This window comes from Callithrix jacchus, chromosome 10 (assembly GCF_049354715.1).
Source record: "Callithrix jacchus isolate 240 chromosome 10, calJac240_pri, whole genome shotgun sequence".
NCBI classification, from domain to species: Eukaryota; Metazoa; Chordata; class Mammalia; order Primates; family Cebidae; genus Callithrix; species Callithrix jacchus.
The window spans coordinates 53,902,897-53,925,215 of record NC_133511.1 but is presented as its reverse complement, the minus strand read 5'-3'; the positions used below and the strand labels follow the sequence as shown (position 1 = coordinate 53,925,215).

At 40.1% G+C, this 22,319-nt stretch overlaps 1 protein-coding gene and 2 pseudogenes across 2 annotated transcripts in view; all 3 read right to left on the bottom strand.

Annotated features, from left to right (window-relative positions):
- LOC128929027 (uncharacterized) overlaps positions 1–22,319 on the bottom strand; it is a 106,601-nt gene that overhangs the window by 19,019 nt on the left and 65,263 nt on the right. The window lies entirely within an intron of this gene.
- On the bottom strand, positions 14,262–15,108 carry LOC108587739 (RNA-binding protein EWS pseudogene; annotated as a pseudogene).
- LOC144576403 (RNA-binding protein EWS pseudogene) lies at positions 15,411–16,744 on the bottom strand (annotated as a pseudogene).

Below are 22,319 nucleotides of genomic sequence, written 5' to 3'. Positions count from 1 at the left end.
CGATCTCTTGATCTCGTGATCCACCCACCTCGGCCTCCCAAAGTGCGGGGATTACAGGCTTGGGCCACTGCGCCCAGCCCTTAAAAAAAAAAAAAAGCTTTTAAATGGTTTGGGATTAATTAAAATTTGTAGAGTGCCAAACAAACTTAATTTTTCCTATTGTCTTTTCTTCTATAATGTGAAAGAAACCCAAAGTGTTCAGGCATAAAAGACATCTTCATAGTCTTACTATGCCTGAATTTGGGAAAGGTGAAAATTATAAAGAGTTGTCAGAGGAGATATGAATGTTAGTCAAAAATATCTGGCCAGCTGTGGTGGCTCACACCTGTAATCCCAGCACTTTGGGAGGCCGAGTAGGGCGGATCATCTTGGCTAACATGGTGAAACCCTGTCACTAAAAAATAAATAAATAAATAAAGAATATCTAAAGGTGGCTGGGCATGTTGGCTCAACTCCTATAATCTCAGCACTTTTGGAGGCCAAGGCAGATGAATCACTTGAGGCCTGGAGTTCAAGACCAGCCTGGCCAACATGGTAAAACCCCATCTCTACTAAAAATACAAAAAAATTGTCCAGGCATAGTGGTACATGTCTGTAATACCAGCTACTCAGGAGGCTGAGGTAAGAGAATCAGTATTGCTTCCAATATCATGCCATTGTGCTCCAGCCTGGCAACAGTGAACCTCTGTCTCAAAAAAAAAAAAAAAAAAATTGTACATGTGCTTTTTTAAAACATATATATATATATATTTAAAGGCAAGGAGTGGTCTCAGGTGATAACTATATTCAGCATACTAGTGAAAATAGTCAGTATAATTTACCATCTGTGCCCAGTGGATCCATTATTTAAAAAAGCATTTTTAAAAATGCTTTTAAGCCAGTTTTTGAAAAAATTTACTGAACAAAAGAGAGATATAAAAGAACTTTATTAGCAATTTTAAATTAAAAAATAAGCATACATAATATGTTCTATGTTTTCATAGTTTTGATGATATATGGACCTGATACGAGCAATATCTTAATGTAAGTACTCATCAACTGTCATACATGAACCTGGAACATACTCATCTTGTACATGCTGGTTATAGGTTTCAAACAGATCTCTAATAATTTCTACCTTATCATAACTTTCTAGTCCTTCTTATACTTTCAACATCAACATGCAATACTTGAAGAATTAGTTGAAAACCAGCAACTCATAATTTTGTAGAATGTAGGACAGGTGGCTTCTTAGCTCTATAGCTGTAAAACCTTTTTATTTTAGATTTAGAGCCAGCAATGAAAAATGTTCAAAGATTTTTTTATTTCTGCATATTCTATATTTCTTCACTTTTATATACACACCTGTTTTCAGAATTTGTATACTTTTTGGCTGGGTGTGGTGGCTCATTCCTGTAATCCCACCACTTTGGGAGGCTAAGGTGGCCGGATCACTTAAGGTTAAGAGTTCGAGACCAGCCTGGCCAACATGTTGAAACTCCATCTGTACTAAAAATGCAAAAAAACTAGCTTGGCATGGTGGTACATGCCTGTAATCTCAGCTACTTGGGAAGCTGAGGCAGGAGAATCGCTTGAACCCAGGAGACAGAGACTGTAGTGAACCAAAATTGTGCTACTGCACTCCAGCTGGGGTGACAGAGTGAGACTGTTTACACACACACAATTTTACATTAAATAATTTAATTTTTAAAAGATTTGTTGAGATATAATTCACAATCCATATAGTTAACCCATTTAAAGAGCCAGGTGCAGTGGTGCACAGCTGTAATCTCAGCTATTCTGGTGACTGAAGTGAGAGGATCGCTTTAGCCCAGGAATCCAAGACCAGACTGGGCAACATAGAGACCTCGTCTCGAATGAATGACTGCTTTTTAGTATAGTCTCAGCGTTGTACAAATGTCATCACAATCTAATTTTTGTTCATCCAAAAGGAGCCTCATACTCATTAGTAGTTAATCCCCATCTCCCAACTTCCAATATCCCTAAACCACCACTAATCTCCTTTTTGTCTCTGAATTTGCCTTTTTTGGAGATTTTATATAAATAGAATCATACAGTGTCTTTTGTGACTGGCTTCCTTCATTTAGCATAATGTTTTCAAGATTCCTCCTTGTCGTAGCATGTATCCGTACTTCATTTCTTTTCATCTTTTTTGAGACAGGGTCTCCCTCTGTTGCCTAGACTGGAGTGCGTTGGTGCAATCACGGTTCACTGTAGCCTCAACCTCCCAGCCTCAAGTGATAACTCTCACTTCAGCTTCCTGAGTAGCTGAGACTACAGGAATGCACTCGCTGTTTTTGGGTATTTTTTGAAGAGACAGAGTCTCACTCTGTTGTCAGGCTGGTGTTGAATTCCTGTGCTCAAGTGATCCAACCACCTCAGCCCCCAAAGTGCTAGGATTATAGGCATGAGCCCAGCTAACTTTTTGGGCATATTTTTTTGTAGAGATAGAGTCTCACTCTGTTGTCCAGGCTGGTGTTGAACTTCTGTGCTCAAGGGATCCACCCACCTCACCCCCACAAAGTGCTGGGATTATAGGCATGAGCCACTATGCCTGGCCAGGAGTTTATTCTAGATCCAAGTCTCTTAAAAATAGATTTGCAAATATTTTCTTCTGTTCTGTGAGTTATCTTTTCACCTTCTTGTTGACATCATTTGCAGTCCAAAGTTTTTAACTTTGATGTAATTCAATTTGTCTTTGTTTTTCTTTTGTTGTTTCTGTTCTTGGTGTTACACCTAAGAAACCATTGCCTAATTCAAGGTTGTGAAGATTCAAGGTTGTCTTAGAAGAAAGACTCCTGTGTTTTCTTCTTCTTCTTCTTTTTTTTTGAGACGGAGTTTCACTCTTGTTATCCAGGTTGGAGTGCAATGGTGCAATCTCGGCTCACCGCAACCTCCGCCTCCTGGGATCAGGCAATTCTCCTGCTTCAGCCTCCTCAGTAGCTGGGCATACAGGCATGCGCCACCTCGCCCAGCTAATTTTTTGTATTTTTAGTAGAGACAGGGTTTCACCATGTTGATCAGGATGGTCTTGATCTCTTGACCTCGTGATCCACCTGCCTTGGCCTCCAAAAGTGCTGGGATTACAGGCTTGAGCCACCGTGCCCCGCCCCTGTGTTTTCTTCTAAGAGTTTTATAGTTTTATCTCTCATTTAGTCTCTGATTCATCTTTTTTTTTTTTTTTTTTTGAGATGGCATTTCACTCTTGTTGGCCAGGCTGGAGTGCAATGGCATAATTTTGGCTCATGGCAACCACCTCCTCCCAGGTTCAAGCAATTCTCCTGCCTCAGCCTCCCAAATAGCTGGGATTACAGGCATGTACCACCATGCCTGGCTAATTTTGTATTTTTAGTACAGATAGGGTTTCTCCATGTTGGTCAGGCTGGTCTTGAACTCCCAACCTCAGGTGATCCGCCTGCCTCGGCCTCCCAAAGTGCTAGGATTACAGGCATGAGCCACCATGCCTGGCCTGATTCATCTTTAGTTAACCTTTGTGAATTTTAAAAGAATATGCACATTATTTTGCTTGTGAATATCTAGCTGTCCCAACGTCTTTTGTTGCACTGTTAGTCTACATTTGAACCATATCAAGTTAATTTTGGTACACAAACATAAAAGATAAAGAATATATGACTTAGGTATTTTAGTCTTTCCAAATTAGTATTTTAGCTTTTTTTCAAAAAATGACTTAATATGTCAAAATGCTTAATGATAGAATGCTATGCTATAGTGATAAAAGAAATCTTTGGCCTGGCTTAGTGGCTCACACCTGTAATCCTAGCACTTTGGGATGCTGAGGTGGGCGGGTCATCTGAGATCAGCAGCTCGAGACCAGCCTGACTAACATGGAGAAACCCCATCTCTACTAAAAATACAAAATTAGCCGGGCATGGTGGTGCATACCTGTAATCCCAGCTATTCAGGAGGCTAAGGGAGGAGAATTGCTTGAACACGGGAGGCAGAGGTTGCAGTAAGCCGAGATTGCGCGTTGCACTCCAGCCTGGGTGACAGAGCGAAACTCCATATCGAAAAAAAAAAAAACAAAACACAAAATCTTTGTTATTTCACCAGAGATAGCTTTGCTGTTTTATCAGAAAAAAAAAAAAAATCCAGATTATAGTTCTACTCTTTTTACTTGTCTTTTATTTAATATATAGTAATGATTTCATAAGCCTTTCTTTGTGTCAATACATCCACCACATGTACTTAACTAACTTTGTCAAAAATTTAGACATATTTATTGATCCTAACTTGTCAAATATACTTTACTCCTCAGAACTTCTACACTTTCTGACTACTTTTTTTCTGAGATGGAGTCTCGCTCTGGCACCCAGGCTGGAGTGCAGTGGTGCAATCTCGGCCCTCTCGAGTTCAAGCGATTCTCCTACCTCAGCCTCCTGAGTAGCTAGGATTACAGGCATCTGCCACCACTCCTGTCTAAGTTTTGTATTTTTGGTAAAGAAGGGGTTTCACCTTGTTGGCCAGGCTGGTCTGAAACTCCTGACCTCAAGAGATCCGCCCACCTTGGCCTCCTAAAGTGCTGGGATTAAAGATGTGAGCCACTGCACCTGGCCTGAATACTCAAACTTAAAAAATATTCTTCTATGCTAGCATAACCAGAATCTCCTTAAGACAAAATAATTCTTATTTACCTAAGTAAATAAAATCATTCATTTCCTTGCATACACATCCCCTTACCTATCCACATTTAAAAATATATCTTTTCAAAACAAATATCCACATTAACATAAAGCCATCTATACATCCTTTTTAACCTGGTAGCTAATGGCTACTCCAGTTATTAAATCATTATGTCATAAAACTGTCCAATTTTCCAAGGTTAATTATGAAAGAAAATAATATTGATATCCTTAAAGTTAACTAAGGATCTGGAAATCACAAATGAAGCTGACACTGGAAGTCCTTATGGTTGTAGCATAAGAATTCACAAATTTACAGTCTTTTAAAAGACATTTATTATAATTCTGTTTTGTTAAACACAACTTTAGCTTTTTGTAATAATAAATAATTTGTGGGAAAAATATAACTCTTAAAACCTATACAAAAATTTAAGTTTAAATATGGAATAAAAATCATTTATATGCATGTTCCGGCTTAAACATTCATTAAAACAATTTCATGACCTGCTATTTCTCCTTTTTCATTTAGAACCTGTGGTGGACAGATATGTATGAGATATCTGAGACATCATTAAATTCAGCTTTTTGTGTGTGCTTAATTGATCAAAAACTAATATTTCTAAGCAAGAACAGGAGTTTTGTTATATCTCAACAGCACTAGCAATTAGCTTTATTTTCCCAAAGAAACAAAATAAAAAAAGAATCATGTGAGGGTCTTTTTTTCTTCAGTGATGCACAGAGAACCATAAAATTGCGTTATAGTGTAGTGGTTAAGGTCATGGCCTCTAGCGTGAGGTAGCTTATGTTCAAAATCTGGTTGTACCATTTACTTACTGTTTTGACCTTGTCAAGTTACTTTGCCTCTCTGTGTTGTAGTTTCTTCATCTGTAAAATGAAATGACCACAGTATATATCCTAAGATATATTTACTTACTGTTTTGACCTTGTCAAGTTACTTTGCCTCTCTGTGTTGTAGTTTCTTCATCTGTAATATGAAATGACCACAGTATATATCCTAAGATATATCCTAAGATATATATAGCAAGTTTCTAAAAACTTGCTATAAAGAATAAATCTACATAAAACTTTTAGATTAATGCCTGATACATTCTTAGTGCTCATTATTGGAAATCAAATTGTCGAAGTATATTATATTTGATATCAGCTAGGGTCATTCATGGTCAAGTAACCTACTATCACATACCAGCATCAAAGATCAATTAAAATTGTCATATTCCTTTGGGACTCCTTTTGAATGATAAAATGTCTAATAACTATTTGAACACTAGGTATGTATTATATTTCTAAAAGCCCAAAGAGAACTGCATAAACAATAGGGTTGCATAGGATAACAACACATTTGTTTCTTGTTTGGAATTTTATTTTTTGAGACAGAGTCTCATACTGTCGCCCAGGCAGGAGTGCAGTGGCGCAATCTTGGCTTACTGCAACCTCCACCTCCTAGGATCAAGTGATTCTTGTGCCTCAGCCTCCTGAGTAGCTGAGATTACAGGCATGAATCACCATACTGGACTAATTTTTTTTTTTTTTTTAGTAGAAACAGGGCTTCACCACATTGGCCAGGCTACTCTTGAACTCCTGATTTGCCTGCCTTGGCCTCATCTTGTTTGGAATTTTATTTTGTTGTGGTTTGAGTACTTGGAGTTTGGGAAAAAATGAAAAAGACAGTGGAGGCAAAAATCCCTCAAAACCCAAGGGTCACTAGGGAGAAATTTAAAAGCAAGAAAAGACAATCTGAATAGGACTATATCTATTAAAGAAATTGCATCAATAGTTAATCTTCCCAAACAGAAAGCACCAGGCCCAGATAGGTTTGCTGGTGAATTCTACCTAATATTTAAGGAAGAAATTTCTTCAAGTCTCTACAGTATCTTTCAGAAGACAGAAGTAGAGGGAGTCCTTCCTAACTCATTCTATGAAAAACTAGGCCTAAAAGGAGTCAAAGTATATAAGTAGATAAATTTTACTTTAAAAGTGAAAAACAAATTATTTTTAAATGAATAATTATGGTCAAAAATAAAAATGCAACCCTGGCTGGTCACAGTGGCTCATGCCTATAATCCCAACACTTTGGGAGGCAGAAGCAAGAGGATCATTTGAGCCCAGAAGTTTGACACCAGCCTGGGCAACATGATGAGACCCTGTCTCTACAAAAAATAAAATAATTAGCCAGGTATGGTGGCATGGGTATCTGGTCCTAGCTACCTGGGAGGCTGAGGTAGGAGGATTGCCTGAGCCCAAGAGGTTGAGGCTGCAGCGAGCCATACTTGCAACATTGCGCTCCAGCATGAGTGCCAGAGCAAAAACATGCCTAAAAAAAAGCAACCCTGAACTATCATTTTATATTATATAAGCCTCCACAATTTTTTTTTTCCCATCTCCTCAAGCATTTATCATTTCTTTGTGTTAGGGACATTCCAATTTCACTCTTTCAGATATTTTCAAATATACAATAAATAACTGTTGATGTAGTTATCCTGTTATGCTATCAAATATAGATCTTATTAATTCTTTCCATGTTTTTTGTACTCACTAACCCTCCCCATCTTCTTTCTGCTCAGTTTTGCTGTGAACCTAAAACTGCTCTTAAAAATAAAGTCTGTTCAAAAAAGAAAAGAAAAGAAAGACCTTTGTGGTGAAACGACTGAGAACCACCAGGCTTTTATCAGGTTTTTTCAGCCATGTGAAAGTAGGTTTGTATCCATTGACAGAGAATGAATAAACAAAATGTAGTATATACATACAATGAAATTATCATTCTGCCTTAAAAAGGAATTTCTGACACATGTTACAACATGTAAGACACACAAATACAATTAAAATGACTTTACAGAGTAATTATGCTATTTTTTAATTGATATTTTTCCTAGAGAACTTGGAAGGTCTTTGATTATTTTTATTGGCTTTTACATTTATTTCCCAAAAATTCAAAAATCTTTTTGGTATTTGAATTGTGAAGTACAATTATGTGTACATTTAAAAGTAAAATAATATTTTATAGTTTTTAAATGCCGTTACTCTGTTTTATGCCTGTGCTTTTGTCAGTTTCTCAAATTTTTACAGAAGGTAGCTAGTCAGGCATGAGCAGGGCAGGAGAGGGCTCCATCTGGCCAAGAATGTCAGGCAACCACCAGGTGATGGCCAAGGGGTTATTAACTATCTCTCTGAAATAATAATTGGTCACAGCCAGCACCAGGGAAAGTCAGTCTCCCTACAGATAGAAAAAAACTTGAAACTGGTGATCGGTAGCTTCCCAACAGGATCTCAGGAGTTGGGCAAATGGGCTCAAGTATGTGCACTGAGAGGTGAAATGGTGGGGTTTAACTGGTATATGACCTTCTGGGGCATTCCTCCAGTAAAGGGAAGAATGCTTCAGGTGAGCATGTGTACAACTCCAATATGCAAACTCTGCATGCTCACCTCCCAAGTGCGGGCTGGTCACTGTGCATGCAGGCAATCCACCCTAAGGGAGGAATCAGGAGAGAAGGGATGCAAGACACTGAAAGTGTGCCAGCACATAAACACCAAGTCAAAAGGTCAAAGTGTGCACTTGTCCTTGAAGTTGCCCACTTGGCCCTCTTCCAGTGTACTTTCCTTCCTTTTGTTCTTGCTCTAACATTTTTAAATAAGCTTTCACTCCTGCTCTAAAACTTGCCTTGGTTTCTCCTTCTACCTTATGCCCCTCAGTCAAATTTTTTCTTCTGAGGAGGCAAGAGTTGAGGTTGCTGCAGACCTGTATCGATTTGCCACCTATAACAAAATGGTTTGCTTATGTGATGATGTTTATTCTCAATAATGACAACTGATCATTTTGTCACAACTGATTATTTGTCTGTTTTTGAGATAGAGTCTTGCTCTGTTGCCCAGGCTGGAGTACAGTGGCGCAATCTCAGCTCACTGCAACTTCTGCCTCCTAGGTTCAAGCAATTCTGCCCTAGCCTCCCTGGGGTTATGGGTTATAGGTGTGTGCTCCCACACCCAACTAATTTTTGGATTTTTAGTAGAGACAGGGTTTCAACATGTTGGCCAGACTGGTCTCGAACTATTGATCTCAAGTGATCTGCCCACCTCGGCCTCCCAAAGTGCTGGGATTACAGGCATACGCCACTGTTCCTGGCCACAATTGATTATTTTGTTAAGAGTGTGAACCAGGATATCCATTATCAGTTTTAGTTCTATAGGTTTTTTCTTTAATCTCCTGTTTTCATGAACTTCATCAAATACCTAATTGAGCACTGAGGTTCAGTCCCAACAAATGCTTGATTCTGTCAGAGACATGTGAACCAGAGCAACTCCATCTTAAATAGGAACCAGGCAAAATGAGGCTGAGACCTACTGGGCTGCATTCCCAAATGGTTAAGGCATTCTTAGTACCAAGATGAGGTAGGAGGAAGATACCGGTCATAAAGACCTTGCTGATAAAACAGGTTGCAGTAGAGAAGCAGGCTAAAACCCACCAAAACCAAGATGGCAACGAGTCACTCTGGTTGCCCTCACTGCTACACTCCCACCAGTGCCATGACAACGTCATGACATGGCAACATCAGCAAGTTACAATATATGGTCTAAAAACAGGAGGCATGAATAATCCATCCCTTGTTTAGCATATCATCAAGAAATAACCATAAAAATGGGCAACCAGCTGCCCTCTGGGCTGCTCTGACTGAGAAGTAGCCATTCTTTTATTCCTTTACTTTCCTCATAAACTTGCTTTCACTTTACCAGCTCTCCTTGAATTCTTTCTTCTGCAAGATCCAAGAGCCCTCTTTTGGGGTCTGGATCCAGACCCCTTTCCTGTAACAATATCCTTGTAAACAAAAATAAAATTCTAAGCCACTTAGCTTAATGAATGGACTCCTTTTGGCCAAGTGGATCCCAATTAAAAAACTTGTTAAGGCCATGATGGGAAGTGGAGATTGAGGCCAGACATACTTTGTTATGCATTCGTCCCTTTGGAGTTTAGGCACAACTGACCACTATTAACATTAAAATAGAAATCATAAGACTGATAAAACAGATTGTTGGTAGTTATAACACACCCAACTCCAGCCTGATTCTGGTATAAGATCACATGACAGTGGCCCTAAAGGAAATCAAAGTATTTTATCCCAAAATATATTTCTTTGACATATTTTGGAATGGGCCTGCAAAGCTGTCTCCTGTGGGGGAAATCTGCATTTTGTAGAGAATCCCCTTCTCTTTCCAGGTCTTTTCCTAATCCAGGAGAGATTTAATACCTTTTAAGGTCTGATATACATTTATTATCTATACTCTCAGAAGCCTGTTACTTAGAGGCATCATGTACATAACAAGAACCTTGGCTTCCACAACCTCCCTTATCTTAAGCATTTCTTTATGTCGACTTCAATTTCTCAAGCAAACTAGACACACCCCTCCACCCACATTCTGGCTCCCTGCTTCAAGATATCCTGCCTTTTATACCTTATAGATACTGATTGATGTCTTTACATCTGTCTCTCTAAAATGTATAAAACCAAGCTATAATCCAACCACCTTGGGCATATGTTCTCAGGACCTCCTGAGGCTATATCACAAGCAATGACACTCATATTTGGCTTAGAATAAACCTCTTCAGGCTGGGTGAGGTGGCACATGCCTGTAATCCCAGCACTTTGGGAGGCTGAGGCGGGTGGATCACCTGAGAGGTCTGGAGTTCGAGACCAGCCTGACCAACATGGAGAAACCCCATCTCTACTAAAAATACAAAATCAGCTGGGAACGGTGGTGCATGCCTGTAATCCCAGCTACTCAGGGAGGCTGAGGCAGGAGAATCGCTTGAACCCAGGAGGTTGCGGTGAGCCAAGATGGAGCCATTGTACTCCATCCTGGGCAACAGGAGTAAAACTCTGTCTCAAAAAAAAAAAAAAGTAAACCTCTTCAAATATTTTACAGAGTTTGGCTTTTTTGTCAACAACCTCAAGCCTCAAATAACAAAAGCAGTCCAATAATGCACTGAAGTGAGAACCAGCTGTTACAAGAAAGGGGTCCCAATCCAGACCCCAAGAGAGGGTTCTTGAATATCATGCAAGAAAGAATTCAGGGTGAGTTTGCAGTGCAAAGTAAAAGCAAGTTTATTACGAAAATAAAGTGGTGAAAAAACAGCTACTCCACAGACAAAGGAGGATGTTACTGAAAACGAGGAGGAACGCATCCACTCTAGGTACAATGCTTGTATAATGGGGAGATGTGCTCTGCTACAAGGGTTTGTGATAAAGGATTAATTTTCTTAATTACTATATTTTGCAATAATTGATGTAATTATCTTTAAAGCAACATTAGGGATGCCTTTGTTTTCCAGATATCAGGATATCTGGACATTCTCAAGTCTGGGTCTGTTTAGGAAACTTTTTTTTTTTTTTTTTTTTTAGACAGAGTTTCGCTCTTGTTACCCAGGCTGGAGTGCAATGGCGCGATCTCGGCTCACCGCAACCTCCACCTCCTGGGTTCAAGCAATTCTCCTGCCTCAGCCTCCCGAGTAGCTGGGACTACAGGTGCGCACCACCATGCCCAGCTAATTTTTGTATTTTTAGTAGAGACGGTGTTTCACCTTGTTGACCAAATGGTCTCGATCTCTTGACCTCGTGATCCACCCGCCTCGGCCTCCCAGAGTGCTGGGATTATAGGCGTGAGCCACAGCGCCCGGCCAGGAAACATTATTAATTTCTTCCCTTAACTGTAAACATTTAGAGGTTAGGAATGCCTAATTTTCTGAGAATGCAGTCCAGCAAGTCCCAGCCTTATTTTCCTAGCCTTCACTCAAAATGGAGTCACTCTAGTTCAAATGCCTCTGACACAGTAACTATGTGAGTATGCCCTTAGCTATGTGCTACTTATTTTCCAATGTCAACTCTTTCATTGACAGTGTCCCTATGTTTCTGAGAAAGGGATAGCTCAGGGAGTCTGAAAGGGAATTAGCTTTACAGTCTCCCCAGCTATTGATGCCTCTCTATAGCGAGCCACAGTGAGGGGGAGGCCAGTCAGCAACCTGGACTGGGGTTCTGCTTCCCTGATCCAAATAGCTTCTTTTTTCTGTGTACAAACTAGATCTTTATAAGAGCTTCAAGCTGTTCTTTACTAAAGAGTCAAGTGAATGTTCCTGAGTCACTTGGAGTCCATAGGCAGAGACAGACATTCAGCTTTTGGTCTACTCCTCTCCCCAGCCCTAAGCAAGAGGAGGGCAGGACCTCACTTCATAAGCCATCAGGTAACAGGCTATCTCTGGAGCAATTCTCCCTTTCTTTTAGACAAGCCACCCTTTAGCCCTCAGAATAAAGATTCAGCCCCTAGTTTCTTTTGCATTTCATAATTATTTTTGCTTAATATATCCACTGGATATACACATGTTCCTTCTGCTTTTTTGTCTCCATTTGTCTCTGCACAGAGAGATTCTGTAAAGAGGGAAGAATGAGGGGAGTCCACTGATTGCTTTCCAGATGCATCTGGTTTCCTCCTAAAGTACTACAACTCAATGTGCCATTATGAGGATTAATTGAGGATTAATTTTAATTCCATCACTATGCAATCTAATCTACATTAGAAACGTCTAATCTTCCTTTTGACATTTGTTCCTTTATTTTTTTTTTGTTTTCATTTCAAAGGACCCTCACATTAACTGCACTTGGCTCTACTTAAGCCAGCTGGTTAACCAAAGCTAGGATTTAAATGTTTCTCTTTAATCCTCAAGTTTATTCTCTGATAATGGGGTGGAAAAGTGGTTAGTCTCCTTTTATGCCACTACACTAGTGGAATGCTTAGTTGTTTTATAAACTTGTAAGCACACAAAGCCACAGATACTGACTTGCACAAACTTAAGCAGAAGGAGATTATTGGAAGACTGTTCAGAAGCTCAGTGATGGGAGCCAGGACAATCAGACCTGGAAATGAGCAGGAATCAAGAGGGATCTGGGGGATTGGACATTAGAAGCCCAAGCAATTTTTTTGAAGCAAGATTGTGAAAAGTGCATACTATTCTTGTGGGAATAACGTCCACGTTTTCCTGCTGCCTGCCTGTCAACAGCTCAACAGTCAAAGCCCCAGAAAAAGCATCTGATGACTGAGATTGGGCCCTGGTCCTGCAGAGTCAAGGAGGGCAAGGATCTGTTTCCTTCAGCTTTGGTAATGGAATGTAGTCACCAGCAATGTCAGCCCTGCTAAGACTACACACAATGTAGATCTGTGAATTCCAAAAGGAAATGTGGAGGCTCTTACAGCAGCCAAAACAAAACAAATGCCTACCAGAACTGTTTTTTTTTTTTTCTCTTTGAGATCGAGTCTAGCTCTGTCTCCCAGGCTGAAGTGCAGTGGCGTGATCTCGGCTCACTGCAACCTCTGCCTCCCGGGTTCAAGCCATTCTCCTGCCTTAGCACCCCCCAAGTAGCTGGGACTATAGGCGCACACCACCACGCCAGGCTAATTTTTGTATTTTTAGTAGAGACAGGGTTTCGCCATGTTGTCCAGGCTGGTCTTGAACTCCTGACCTCAAGTGATCCACCCGCCTCGGCCTCCCAAAATACTGGGATTATAGGCATAAGCCACTGAGCCTGGCCAGAACTGTGTTTTCAGTGGGCTTACTGAAATGTAGGAGAAAGGAATTGAGAAATAAGGATGGAAGGGAAAAGGGAGAAGGGTGAAAGAAAATGGAAGTGGGCAAGAAAGCATGAAACATCCACTCAAGAAAAACTGTTCTTTGGCAATAGGTACATCTCTATGCAAGTCAGCATGGCTTTTTTCCTCTAACATGATTTTAGAAGCTCTCTGAACGCTCAGAGAACAGAAAACACACCTTGGTGACCTAGAAGTATAGTCATCTTTTTTGACCACCAGATGGTGATTTACGTATAGATAGGAGGACAAGAATCCTTAGAACGTTCCCAAACACTTGCATGTTTATGAAGCTCTTTTACTTAACAATCATTCAAGAAATATTGGGGAAATGCAAGCCCAGATGAGGGATTCCTAACTTACCTGTACAGATAGGCAGGGGAAGTTTTCCTTACAACAGCTGAGGCTTGCACCAAAGGACAGGATACAGATTGGGAGGGGAATTCCAATTTAAGAAGTAGAGAGGCTTGAGAAAGCATATTGCCTTCTAGGAATCACAGGTGGTGGACTGAGAATGGACAGTATTTCAGGTGGAGGAAACTGAACAAAGGTGTGAAAAATGTACGCACAGATTTAGATTAAACCATGGCTATTCAATTGTTTAGCTTGTTATTGGGATTATCTCAATTCTACAGCATATGACCTAACCTTGGAAAAGTAGGCTCTTTGGGACTCTGATTCTATCCCTCAGAATACTCACTGTTTTCCTTAGCCAGTCCTTGCTCTTTAGTGTCCCCATTTTCTTTTTTTTAATAAACATTTGTAATTTTATTAAAAAAAATCACAATCATGAACACTGTTAGAGTTAGAGACCCTCTTGGTTCTCCACAATGATACTAAGCATGCTCACAAGGGGATCCCATTGTTAAGTCTTAAACAACCATTTTTTAAAAGAAGGAAAAAAAAACTCCATACACTACCATTTAACTTGTTTTAATGTTTCTTCACAAATGGTGAAAAATACTAAAGTACAGACAGGGAATAATTATAATGTTGTGGCCAACATTATAAATATGGAATTATAAATTTAAAACATTTTCTGGTTTAAAAAATAAATCTGGTAGTCAATGCAGCTCTGTGGGGTCTCTGCATCTAATGGGGCCGATCTCTGCGCTCCTGACGGTGTTTCCCTTTATCCATTTTTCCAGGTCCTGCACGTCCTCCTCTTCTTCCTCCCATCTGTTCCATCAAAGGTCCAGGGGACCTCCCCAGGGCCACCTCGTCTTCCTCCACCAAAGCCACCTCGGTCCATGCCCCAGCCACCACGGAAGCCACCTCTGTCTCCACCATGGCCACCTCTGAACATTCCACCTGGGACCACCACTACCCATGAGGCCACCTCTTTCTCACCGCATGCCACCAGGGCCACCTCTGCCATGATCACCACCTGGGGGTGGGAGGAAGCCTTCAGGCTTTGGGGCCTTACACTGGTTGCACTCTGTTCTCCAGGCAAAGTTCTGGTTTCCACAACCCGGACTGGGACACTGCCAGTCTCCAGCTTGGTGCCGGACGTTTCCTCCTCCAGAGGGGTTCCCTTGGGAACCCTGGGGTCCTCTGGGAGGGAAGCCTCCTCTATCTCCTCCACGGCCTCCCATGTGACCCACGGGTCCCCCAGGACCTCCTGGCCCTCCATGGAGTGGTGGTGGCATCCCTATGCCCTCATGGGGTGGCATACCACCCTGCATATTGTTCATTGGAGGCTTCTTCCGAGCAAGAGAGACTTTAAGTTTGCTCTCTTGAAAGTCTTTTTTTTTTTTTTTTTTTGAGACGGAGTTTCACTCTTGTTACCCAGGCTGGAGTGCAATGGCGCGATCTCGGCTCACCGCAACCTCCGCCTCCTGGGATCAGGCAATTCTCCTGCCTCAGCCTCCTGAGTAACTGAGATTACAGGCACGCACCACCATGCCCAGCTAATTTTTTGTATTTTTAGTAGAGACGGGGTTTCACCATGTTGACCAGGATGGTCTTGATCTGTTGACCTCGTGATCCACCCACCTCGGCCTCCCAAAGTGTTGGGATTACAGGCGTGAGCCACCGCACCCAGCCGAAAGTCTTTACCATCAAACCACTCCACTGCAGCCTTGGCAGTAGGTGGGTCTTCATAGGACACTGTGGCATCGCCTTTGGGCTTTGCTGTTTCCTTGTCCAGGTAGATGTGGATCGTGGGTTGCCCAGTACTCTTGTTCTTCTTAACAACCCCACACTGCTTAAAGAAGTCTGCCAGATCATCTAGAGTCACATTATCATTTAATCATTGTACATAAATTGCACTGTTGTCAGAATCTTCATCTGGATCTACAGCTGGGCCTAGATCAAGATCTGGTCCTTCGTCCATGGGTCCACCAGGCTTACTGAAGCCACCTCGCTCTCCAGCGCCCATTCCACCGTGTCCTCCTCCCTGCCCACCTCTGCACATGCCTCCACGATCAAATCCCCCTCTTCCCCTGCCCTGGTTATCAGGGCTACTCATGCTCTGGTTCTCTCCTGGTCCAGAAAATCCTCCAGACTCCTGCCCATAAACACCCACGCTACTGGGGTGGTCCTGTTGGAATGAACTCTGCTGCTCTGTTGGCTATATTCACTTGGAGCCTGGCTGTAGGATCCAGTTTGGGGTGGGTAACTAGTGGGAGGCTGTTGCTCATAGCTCCTTTGTTGACCATAGCTACTCTGCTGTCCATAGCTGCTCAGTTGCCCATAGGTGTTCTGCTGAGAGTAACTGCTTTGATCATAACTAGTCGGCTGTGTAGAGGAATAGGTAGGAGGGTAGGATGGAGGTGCGGTGACTGGCTGCATAGGGTAGCTCCCAGGTACCTGGGGATAACTGTAGTTACTCTGTCCATATCCTAGGCTGGGCTGGTTGTAACCTCCTGTGCTAGATTGAGGTTGACTAGTCTCAGTGGGCTTGTTACCATCCTGCAGTCTTATAGGTGCAGTGGCTGCTGGCTGCTGCCCATAGGCTGGATGAGCAGGCTGAGTGCCATATGCAGACTGAGCTGCGTAGGAGGCCTGGGTGGTGGTGACTGTAGCAGTGATGGTATCATAAGCACCAGTGCCATACCCCTGGACAGGCACTGGCCAGGCAACTGCGGGGGCAGTTGGAGTAGTATAACCAGTGGGAGGCTGTCCATAAGAAGTTGCATAGGCGGTCTGCTCATAAGTTGCAGCGGTCTGAGCCTGGGTATAGCTAACATCAGTGGGCTGTCCATAGGTTCCATAGCTTTGTTGCCCATATGCCTGGGTGGTCTGTGCATATCCTTGAGTGGGCTGGGCGCTGTAAGCACCCTGCTGCGCTGCAGCTTGGCTATAGGTACTATAATCCACGGACACCATTTTTTCTCCTCACGTCTCCATTTTCTTGTCCTTTTCTGTGCTAGAGGTATACTGAAACTGACTCATTGCAAAACAGGTATTACATTAAATATACTGAACCTCAAATGTTTATGGAACACTTAATACTATACAGAATAATAAGCAAAAGTGGCTGGGCATGGTGGCTCATGGCTGTAATCTTAGCACTTTCGGAGGCTGAGGGGGGCGTGGATCCTGTGAGGTCAAGAGTTCTAAAACAGCCTGGCCAACATGGCAAAACCCTGTCTCTACTAAAAATACAAAAATTAGCTGCCTGTAATCTCAGCTACTTGTGAGGCTGAGGCAGGAGAATAGCTTGAATCCAGGAGGCGGAGGTTGCGGTGAGCCAAGATTGTGCCACTGCATTCTATCCTGGGCGATACAGCAAGACTCCCCCAAAAAGGGCAAAATAAGCAAAATCCCCTATTCTATAACACTGATGCATCTGTTTGCAACTTATTCCATGATTTAAGCAATCATTATGTATTCTTTCCTTATAATGTATCAGATATTGTGTTAGCACTTTACATATATCTCACTTAATCCTTAATATAATCTGGAAATATAATAATACACATTTTATGGATGGTGAAACAGGAACTCAGAGAAGTTGAATAGCCTGCTCAGGGTTTCCAAAATAGCTAAATTAAAGGCCTAGGGTTTAGTTTTCCACTAAAGATTCTCATAGCTGGCTTCTTTACATCATTCAGGTCTCTGCTCAAATGTAATCTTAGAGAAGCTACATTAATCTATCTGAAATAGCCACCTTACCGTGCATCCAATTGTCCTGCCTAATTTTTCTTTTAACTTATTATATTATTTATATTTGTATTATCTGTGTCTCCTACTAGACTATGATCTGTTAGGGCAGACTCTCAGTTGTATTCGCTGCTCATTACCACACTACTCAGACCAGAGCCTGGCACATATTAAGGCGCTCAAAAATTTTTTCTTGAAGAAGAATTGACTCTTAGACCCAAACTCTTAGCCACTATGCTATATTTTGTACCTTGATAGGATTAAGAAGGTTTACATTTTGAATAACCTGATACCAAAAAGCATGCTGCATAAAGCCTATACACGGAATGTGCCAAATGGTATGTACAATGCCAGTCTATATGCTTTTAAACTTCGAGTTTAATTTGTATACAGTAAAATAAATACATCTTATGTATATATTTTTACAAATGTATACACTTTGTAACCACCAGCCATATCAATATATAGAATATTTTTTAGCCCCCAAGGAAGCTCTCTTGTAATAACTCACAGCCAATACTCGGTTTTCATGTGTTGACGAAATATATAGGTGATTTTTGTGTGTTGACTGTGTATCCAGAGATAAATATTCTGACTTCTATCACATAGGTTAGCTGCTGGTTCTTGAGCTTCACATAAATGCAATCATATAGTTTGTACTCTTATGTCTCTCTTCTTTTGCACATCATAATATTTTTGAGATTTATCTGTGTTCTGTATATCAGTGGTAGTTTATTAATTTGTTTATACATTCACCTACTGGTGGGTGTTTAGGTTGTTGCCAAGTTTTGGTTATTAAGTATAAAGCTGCTTTAAATATTCTTGTATAGTTTTTACAGACATATGTACTTATTTTAGGGGGCATATACTTAGGAACAGAATTGCTACATCATAAGGTAGATGTTTGTTTCACTTTGTTTTCTGAAAAGTGCTGTTCAAGTGTTTTGCCCATTTAAAACACTTTCTTATTGATCTGTAGAGTTATTTATGGATATAATCCTTTATCAGATGTAAGTATTGCAAATATATTCTCCTACTTTATAATTGCCTATTCAATTTACTGCTAATGTATTTTGATAATAGAAGTTCTCAATTTTAATCAATTTTGTTTCTTAAAGTTAGTGCTTTTTCTGTAATGTTTAAGAAATCATTGTCTACCCCGGCATTGTGAAGTTATTCTGTTTCCTTCTAGAGCTTTATTGTTTCAGATTTCACAGTTGGGTATATGATCCACCTTCAATTAATTTTTGGATTTGGTGTGAGTTAGAGTTTATTTTCTTTCCCATATGGATATACAGTTGTTGAAGTATCATTTAATAAAAACATCATTTCCCCACTGAATTGTAGTAACACCTTTGTTATCAACTAAATGACTGCATATGCAGGGGGTATTTCTAGACTCTATTACATTGGCCTATTTGCCTGTCCTTGCACCAATACCACACTGTCTTAATTACTGCCGCTTTATAGTTAGTCTTGAACTCTGATGGTAAACTTTTCAATTTTATTCTTCTTTAATATTGTTCTTGGCTATTTTAGGTTCTTTGCATTTCCATATAAACTTAAGATTTATCCTGCTGAAGTTGACCACATATTTCACCAAGGTTTTTAGAGATTGGGTTTGCATTGAATCTACTTATCAAATTGGGGGAAATTGACATCAATTTTCAATCTTTTGATTCATGCACATAATATAGCTCTTCAATTATTTACATCACCTTTAATTTCTCTCAGCAATATTTTGTAGTTTTGACTATTATTTGCTTTATGGAACTCCTCTTAAATTTGTTCCTAAATATTTGATTTCTAAATGTTACTATAAATTACATTTTAAAGTATTTTATTTTCTGATCATTTCTTGATAGTATGTAGAAATACACTTGGTTTTCATGTGTTGACTTTGTATCTAGAGGGCTTACTAAATTAATTCTAATAGTCTGTATAGTTTTAGATTTTCTGGCTTTACAATCATGTAATACATAAATGAAGATAGTTTTAGTTTTTGTTTTTAATCTTCATACCTTTTATTTCTCTTTCTTGGCTTATACAACTGTCTGGGACCTACAGCATAATGATGAATAACAGTAGTGGTAGTAGGATCCCCATCTTATTCTTGACTTTGGAGAGAAAACTTTAACCACTGATAATGACATAGCTACAGGGTTTTATTCCTAGATAACCCTTTGAGATTAAGGATATTTTATTCTATTTCTCCTTTGTTGGGGATTTTTTTCTAAAATCATCAATGCATGTTCAGCTTTATCAAATATGTTTTCTTCACTTATTAAGATGATTTTATTCTCCTCCTTCCCCCAATATTATTCTGTTAATGTGGCAAATTATAATAACAGAATTTTAAAATGTTAAATCAACCTTTTATTCCTGGAGTAAATCCTTCTCTGTGATGGTATATTATGTATATTTTTAAATTCCTGGAATCCCATTTATTTATATATATATTTTTTGTTTTTAGAGACAGGGTCTTGTTCTGTTACCCAGACTGGAATGCAGTGGTGTGGTCATAGCTCACTCTAACCTCATACTTCTGGGCTCACCTGATCCTCCCACGTCAGCCTCCTGAGAAGCTAGGGCTACAGAAGCATGCCACCACACCCAGCTAATGTAAGCAATTTTTTTTAGAGACAGGATATCACTATGTTGGCCAGGCTGGTCTCAAACTCTTGGGCTCAAACAATCCTCTTGCTTTGACTTCCCAAAGTGCTGGGATTATAGGCATTAGCTATCACACCCTGCCAATTTACTGATATTTTGTTAGGATTTTTACATCTATGTTCATGAGAGATTCTGGACTATAAATTTTCTTACTTGTAATGTCATATTTTCATATCAATGTTTTGCCAGTCTTTGAGTTCAGAAGTGTTTCCTCTTTTTTTAATTCTCTGGAATAGTTTGTGTAAATTGCTATTATTTGTTCTTTAATTATAAGCAAGAATTCAGCATTAAAGCCATATAAACCTGGCATTTTTTTGCAGGAAAGTTTGTTTTATTTTATTTTTTGTTTGTTTTTTTTTTTTTTACACGGAGTTTCGCTTTTGTTACGCAAGCTGGAGTGCAATGGCACGATCTCGGCTCACCGCAACCTCCGCCTCCACTGGGTTCAGGCAATTCTCCTGCCTCAGCCTCCTGAGTAGCTGGGATTACAGGCACGCGCCACTGTGCCCAGCTAATTTTTTGTATTTTCAGTAGAGATGGGGTTTCACCATGTTGATCAGGATGGTCTCAATCTCTTGACTTTGTGATCCACCCACCTCGGCCTCCCAAAGTGCTGGGATTACAGGCTTGAGCCACTGCACCCGGCCGAAAGTTTATTTTTTAAATAAACATCTATGAAAGTAATTTGCTTTGTTGATGTCAGCACAAAGTCAGTCATTTACTTTCTTTTTGTTGTTGTTGTTGTTGTTGAGATGGAGTCTTGCTCTGTCTCCCAGGCTGGAGTGCAGTGGCACAATCTCAGCTCACTGCCTCTGCATCCTGGGTTCAAGTGACTCTCCTGCCTCAGCCTCCCGAGTAGCTGGGATTACATGTGTGAGTCACCATGACTGGCTAATTTTTGTATTTTTAGAAGAGACAGGGTTTTGCCATTTCGGCCAGGTTGGTCTTGAACTCCTAACCTCCAGTGATCCACCCTTCTTAGTCTCCCAAAGTGTGGGGATTACAGGCGTGAGCCCACCATGACTAGCTAATATTTGTATTTTTAGTAGAGACAGGGTTTTGCCATCTTGGCCAGGATGGTCTTGAACTCCTGACTTCCAGTGATCCATCTTTCTTGGCCTCCCAAAGTGCTGGGATTACAAGCGTGAGCCACTGTACCTGGTATACTTAGTCATTTTCTGTGGCTAATTTCCTTGGTCAAGGTAAAAGTTATTATTATATCTTAAGTAATAAATTTAAAATTTATATAAAATAAGCTATAGATATGTCTTTGCATTAAGAAAGTTAAAAACTATCAGGTTCAGGGGCTCACATCTGTATTCTTAATACTACTAATATTCTTTACTAGAAATGGCGAAACCCCATCTCTACTAAAAATATGAAAATTAGCTGGGTGTGGTGGTGCGTGCCTGTAGTCCCAGCTACTCAGGAAGCTGAGGCAGGAGAATCACTGTAACCTGGGAGGCAGAGATTGCAGTGAGCTGAGATTGTGCTATGGCATTCCAGCCTGGAAGACAGAGTGAGACTCTGTCTCCAAAAAAGGAGAAAGTTAAAAATTGTTAATCCTCAAACTTATCCTTATCAGATTTTGCTTCATGTATTTTAAGGCTCTGTTATTAGGAGCATGTATGTTTATAATTTTTATGTCTTCTTGATGAATTGAGACCTTTTTTTATTATGAAATGGCACTCTCTGGTAACATTCTTTACTCTAGAGTCCAATTTGTCTGATAATAATACAGCCTCTCCAGTTTTGTTAATGTCAGAATGGTATTTGTTATCACCCTTTAAGTTTTAATCTATTGATTTATGTTTAAGATGTATTTCTTGTAGGCAGCATACAGTTGTGTTAGGCATTTTAACCAATTCAACAACCTCTGACTTTTAGTTAGGGTATTTAGACCATTCATTAGATAATTTATATTATATTTAGGTAGTTTATATATCATTAACATTTATATGATTGGGTTTAAATCTACCATCTTGCTATTTGTTATTTGTTTTATCTGCTTTTTGTTCTCTTTGTCCTCTTTTTCTACCTTGTTTTGAACTGAGTATTTTTTTATGACTTCATTTTATCTTCTTTGTTGGCTTATTTGATGTAAGTCTTTGTAGTATCACTTTAGTTGTTAACTACAGGGTTTATAGTATACATACTTTATCACCATCTATCTTGTGATAAATTTTGGTAATTATTTATTTAAATTCTTTTTCTGTCTGCAAGTTTCTCTCCTCATTCAGGGACTTCAGTTATAGG